The following is a 6,824-nucleotide window of genomic DNA, read 5'->3' on the forward strand; positions in this document are numbered from 1 at the left end:
CAAATTTTACTATAAGATTTTTTTTTTATGTTAGAAAAGTTCTAAGAAAATGACAAGTATCCAAAGAGAAGAGGAGAACAAGCCTGACAGGTTTTCATTTGAAAGAGTCATGGCATCTTTCAAGGAAATTGGAAGTGGAAGAGTCTTCAGTAACAGTAACTGTATTTGAATGAAAAAATTTGGCTTATATTTTGTATATGTTTCTTGTATTGAAAAGTATCCCATATTCACATCCAAGTAGTCACCACAAAGATAGTGAAAGCAGTACCACATAATGACTGGTGGGAGTCCTTGTTGCATCACTGGATCTACCTTTACGTTTTTAAGTATTCAGGGTATATTTAAGAATAAAATAAATCAGAAAAATTGGTCTTTTGAAAATAAGGTTAGAATGAGAAAACCTGAGAACAGAAAGTACATTAAAAGATATTAAATTAATTAATTGTGTTTGTAAACAGTGGTCTCAGTCCAAAATTTGGCAAGCACCCAAGACCGTTAAATCTATCCCCACCCTCCCCATCATCTCGTAACTCACAATCTAAAACAGACCATGCTAATGGACATTCAGTGACATGGCCAGGAGTTAAGAACGGGCTCTGCAATTCAGTGGGAGAATAGGTAGGCCACAAACCCGCCTGCCACCCTGGGCTGCTCAGGAGATTTTGAACCCTGATGTGATTGAGAGAGAAACGCTGGGAGCCACAGTTTCCCTCCCTCTTTCCTTTGGCTTTTCTTTCAGCAACTCTTCCCTTTTCCCCAGAGCAGGCCGGTCTGTGTCATTATCCTCAAGGAGTAGGGACAGAAGCAGGCACTCTAGTTTCTCACTTTCATACAGATGCATATCCCACATCCACACACCAAGGCTGCTGAGCACTCCACACGTCCCCATTTGGAGATTATAACTTCTAATTTTAGGCCCACGATTAACACATTTGTTAAACGGGCATTCTGGCTAAATCAGAAGAGAGGTGGCAAATTAGGCAAGGCTGTTAGACGGTCATAAAGGAAGAAGTTAGCTAATGTCTGACATGAGAGAGAAGACAGTAAACACTTTTTTAACCCAAGATTAGGAAGGGCTTTGGCATTGAGGAGTGAAGAAACAAAAAGCCCAGGATGCTGAGGCTTCTGGAAGGACCACCAACACCCTCTCCAGAGTAATCCCCACACAGTATGAAACACACTGTTCATAACTGTGACTCACAGCCAGGGAAGCTCACTCACATTTTCTCACCTCTATCTCTGAAAACCCAAGAAACTACGAATAATGTATTTTAGAAAGTGCCATACAAAATTGTTCTCAAAAACATTTAAGATTTTGATATCTGAGATACAATTAAGTCAGGGTTTCTCTGTCTCAGCACTATTGACATTTGAGGCTGGACAACTCCTTGTTGGGTTGTGTTGTGCTTTGTAGGATGTTCAGCAACATGTCAGGTCTCTACTTAATAGATGCCTGTGGCAACCCCTGCCAGTTATGATAACCAAAAGTGCCTCCAGACATTGCCCAAGGTCCTCTGGTTCAGAACCACTGGTCGATTTTACCTAGAATATGGATACCGAGGGACATATTGCCAGATGACATTATATAGAGGAAGTATTCCTATACCTTTTGTATCATTAGAGAGTTTGGCTGAAATGAACACTGGGTGGTAAAACAAAGGACCGCTCTGAAAACTTGTACTAGATTACCTCAGAGTCAGCTGAGGTGAAGTATTGTATTGCACTTTCTGAATCTACTTTGCTGCTGAATCCTACATTTTGTAGGGGCTGCTTGAGTAGTAAGTGGTTCACCGTGTAAATTAATCAGTGTTTGCCAAACCCAGCTGATATTGGAACCACCCCCAAAGCTTTTTCAAAGGATTGATTCCAAGTCTGGTCCTTAGAGATTCTCGTTTAGTAAGAATTCAGTGAAACTGGAAAGCTAATTTTTAGTCTCGTCTCTCCCTCTGACCTCAATCATCAACTAATAAAGGGTTAAGTTTGGAAAGTCCTAGCGTAACCTAGGGAAAAATACACAGGCAGCCAGATTCATGTTCTCATAAATATTTATTGTATGCCTACCCTGTGCCAGGACCTGCTCTAAGGCAGTGGAAAGACAGTGGGAAAGGATCATTGGGTCCTTGCCCTGAATAAACTTACACACTAGTCAGAGGAGACAGACGAACAATGAATATATAATATAATACCAAGTGGTGATGTGAACAATGAGGGAAGTGGCTAGTGTGATATGATCCAGGGTAACTGAGTGGGCTCAGAAACACTTCAGAGAAAGCAGTCAGGAAAGGCGACATTTTTCCTGCAATTTGAAGGATGTAAAAAAAAAAGCCTATCACACAGAGGACATTCCAGGCAGAAGGGACAGCAAGTACAAAGGCTTGGGGCAGAAAAGAACTGGTCGCATTTGAGGAACAGAAAGGGCACAGATGTGGCCAGGCAATGATAAGCTTGTGGAGTGGGGTGTGGTATGAGGCAGAGAAGACCATGTAAGGAGCGCTTGGAAGGTCAAGGTCATGGATGAAGCTATTATTCTAAGTGGAATGGAAACCAACCAAAGAGCTTAAGCACTGAAATGTCACTATTTCATTACCTTTTAAAAAGATTGCACTGGCCATAGGGACAGCCAACCACTCACTGAGATGGGAAAGTCTGAGAATGAAACAGGTGACAGGGAAGTGAGGAATCAAGAACCCAATGAAGACTTTGTATGACTGGACAATAATTTCACAACCAAGTTGAGAGTCATGTGTGTGTGGTCCAGGGTTATCACAATGTGGGAACAGGAAAAGTAAATAATAAAAGTTCATCACCAGAAAGGACTAGGCAAAGGGTGGTAATTGTTTTCAAATGATTGGCAGAGATGTCTGCTATGCAACATCCAACAGGAATCTGATTTTTTATCAATTAGTAGTGGTACTTAATAAGTGGTTTGAAGGAGGGGAGATGTAGCTTCCTAAGATGATGGGGCTTCCACACCAAAGAGGCCTCATCCAGGAAAATTTCTGCATGCAGCAGAAAAGTAAGCATGCCAGGTTGGGGGTGGGAGTAGAAAAGGTATCTACAATTGGGAGAGGTGTCAATTAAGAGGATTCAATAATCTCTCACATATTTGTAAGTTGAAAAAATTTTGCTTTTATGAGGAGACAAATGACAACCAGAGTGATATAAAAATGGTTTTATAAAAGTAAGTTCTGGGCCATGCCACAGGTCAGTATAAGTTCTGCTGAGTTTCCTAAGATGTCTAAACTGTTAGCACTGATGGATGATAACTGATTCATATCAGCATAGGCCTGCAACGGTGCCCAGTTCTGGGCATCTTCAGAATTACCAGAGAGTATCCTGTATTCAATACCACTCAATTATTAAGCAAACTTAATGACTTCAAAGTCTTTGAAAATTGAATGTTCATAGAGAACAAACGTGGAAACTTTCATAGTTTCCATTCTATGTGAAAACAGGTTCTCTGTCAGGGTAAGCAGCTTGGCACTTCCGGTGAGTTCCTTAGGAAGGGGTTAACTGGAGCAAGGGCAGAGTCAGCATCTGATTACAAGGCTGTGGTCAAAAGCACAGATGGTGCAGTGACCACACCAAACAGGAAGTGACATCAGCAGCAGAGGAGCTCAGACTAGACCAGTACAAGGAAGGAGAATGAGCAGCTTAGGACCTCAAAAACTAGGTCTCAACTACTAGATTCATGAAGTCATTCAACACATTTCTACTGAGCACCTACTGTGCTTCCAGCACTCTGCTAGGTGTCCAGGTGACAGCAGGGACAAGACACACATAGTACTACTCCCAGCAAGTTTTCAACCTGCCAGCGAGAGAGAAATGAATGATGTCAGTCCAGGGATTCCTGATGGTGACTGTATAATGGACACTGATTTGCTTTTCTCTGCCCCACTTGAGGGTAAAGACAGGTTGGGGCACCAGGAGAGAAGAGCTTGAGCCTCCTAAGGTCCCCAGTAAGTCACAAGGCCAAGCTTTTAATCCAGATTTTTTTTAGTGTCTTTCAGAAAGACATAAAGATATTGCATTGAACTTAATGGATACTTAAATTTTTAGTTTTTGTCTACACTAGTCAAATTAAAAAGCTATTTGGCCATGCAATTTGACAATACAGATAGTCACATTAAGTCACTGAAGGTCCAACATTTGGTTGTTGGTTTATTACTGTGGCAAAGTGGATCGCAGAGGGATGATTAGGTTCGACTATCCTCGTTGTCTAAATGACTCAGAAGAGCACTGCAGGATCAGGGCACCTGGATAAAGCTCTCAGTTCTGTCAGCAGCGACACATGTGCTGCCTGGAATTCTACTGTTCTGAGCTTAGATTTCTTCAATCAGGAAACAGAAAACCTGCATAAGGCAGCAATTGGATTTGAGACTGAAATTGACCTAGACTGTGTTCAAATATTTTGCAATCTGTATAAGACAGTAACAAGGAGGGAAATATTATTATGACTATTTGCTTATTATATAAACTTCAAGAGCTTCTCTAGAAATGCTGCCAGAAAATCATTGATTCATTCATGTCATCCTCATCCTTCATACTCTATCACCTCTTTATCCCATCCAAACTAAGTCTGACAGGTTCTATGTTCTAAGCATCTCTCCAATATGCCAACTGCTCTCAACCTCCTGCCCAGCTGCCACCCTAGCATCAGTCATCTTCTCGAATCTCTCCCAGGCCCAAATACCAGGATGCACTCTAGCTCCTCCTCATCCTCACTCCATGCTGGGATCATTTCAAAATGTAAATCTGATTCAGTCACCAAAAGGCATCAAGGACAACACCCAGCTGGAAGGACGGAGTCACCATAACCTGAACGTGGGAAAACTGTAGGAGGAAATTTTTTGAGGAGAACATTAGCTGCTAACACACATTATTTTCTCTGTGTGATGATAAAACAAGAAGACAGTTGTACTATACTTTGAAAATGTCTGTTTATGTAAATGGAGGATGTTCTTGTCTAGTTAATTGCATTTTGCTCTCTGTGACCATTATGACCATTTAAAAAGATGAGTGAGATGTCCATAGCAACTCCTAACATTTTCACTATCTAATTGTCTCTTTGGAAAATTGACCAAATACCTGGAACACAACAGGCATTCAACAAATGTTTATTGAATGAATCAAATGTGAGCCACTGACCTCTTATATGCAGTCTCACCTTGGACAAACGAAAAAGCACTGAAGGAAGAGCATTACATACTTATCCCCGAATTATATTTCAGAGGAGGCAGGAGGTATTAAGGACACATGGAGGGTCATTCATGTCAAGGAAGACAGACCCAAAAAAACCCAAGATCACAGGAAAATGCACAGTGGGACAAAACCCTGTTGAGCAAAGTAAGTGGAATATTTGTGCCAAACGGCAAAACAAGCTCTGGAATTATCAAAACCCAAATGAGGGAAGTAAACAACAGTGCAGTGTTAGAATAGATATTATACCACCAAGGGTTATACTAATATGAAAAACAATGGGTCACACTTAATAAAGAACATTCTCTGGACACGTGACTGATTCAGAGCTGCTGCTTTATCATTCTAAAGTATGCATAGGAAACTTCAGAGAGCCCGGGTGACTTATTCCAACCTGGAATCCCAACAAATTCCCTCTGGAATCTTCCTTTTTATAGTCTTAAACCAGAATATACATACATGATAATCTGTACTAGAATAAAGGGCTATTTCATCAGCAGTCTTCAGAGCCCCAAGAGGGGACATTAGCATCGGCTTGACTCTTCAGTTTATGATTTTAGAAGAATGAGACAGCCTAATTAAATGACAATTTTAAAATATTTTTGTAATATATTTACATAATTGAGGCAATAACCATTCATTGAATGAATATTTTTTTTAAAATTAAGGAGCCCGTTCTCACCTTTCCTCCCCCACCCGCACTCTTGCAAATGGCAGACCTCAGATCATGAATCAAAGGGTACCAGCACACAGTTCAAAAAGGTGGTGGGGTGGAGATGTTGAATGGGCACAATGAGCACAGACTCTACCTCCTTCAGTGTAAAGCAACCTCTGTTGAAAACTGGTTACCCTTTAAACTACTTTAAAAGGCAAATCACTGAGCCACCGGTGTCTCCAAGACAGATGAACGAGCATTAGTAACTTACAAGTATCTCATTTGGTGTTTCAAGACAAGTAACTATAGAAAAACCAGAGAAAGAGCTGTTACAGGTTCCTGGAACGTTTGCCTGGGAAGGTATCTTAACAATTTCCTAATTCAGGTCTTCATTTTTCCAGGGGAGGAAAGTGAAGTGTACGAGGTGTGCAATTTGCCCAATGGCCCTGCAATTAATCCAGGAGCCCCGAGGTGACACCAGGAACCAACTGGAGCAGCTCCGGGATGCCTGAGTCCACCACCCCTGTCCACCTCTACTCCTTTCTTCAAAAAAACAATTTTTTTTTATGTTGGGGACTGGATTTTGGAAGACACGAATTCCAGACAGTTAACTGTCTTTGCCTGATTATAAATATTAATGATTCTTGTCAACTCTCTGCCTGCTTCTCTCCAATTTTTAAAGTTGGCAGTCAGAACGTCCAGTCTCAACAGTGCAAATCAATTCAAGGAAAACTCAGTAAATTAGCAGATGACAGAACAACTGCAGTGTCTCATCTCAAAACGACACATCTCACAAGTGGAAAATCAATGTCTGAAGACTGGAATAAGGTAAACCTTCTCCCTGCCCCCTTCCTGGAGGGTGCATTTGAAATCTTCAGAAGTAGTAGTCATTCCTCAGAAACAACTTTCCTTTTTTCCTTCTTTCCTTTCTTTTCTCTCTCTCAAAGAATATACTCAATCTAGTATCTGG

General features: G+C 41.1%; 1 protein-coding gene across 3 annotated transcripts in view; it reads right to left on the minus strand.

Annotated features, from left to right (window-relative positions):
* Positions 1 to 6,824, minus strand: part of ARHGAP6 (Rho GTPase activating protein 6) — a 524,611-nt gene that overhangs the window by 281,367 nt on the left and 236,420 nt on the right. The window lies entirely within an intron of this gene.

The sequence above is a fragment of the Pan troglodytes genome, chromosome X, assembly GCF_028858775.2.
Source record: "Pan troglodytes isolate AG18354 chromosome X, NHGRI_mPanTro3-v2.0_pri, whole genome shotgun sequence".
Lineage (NCBI taxonomy): Eukaryota > Metazoa > Chordata > Mammalia > Primates > Hominidae > Pan > Pan troglodytes.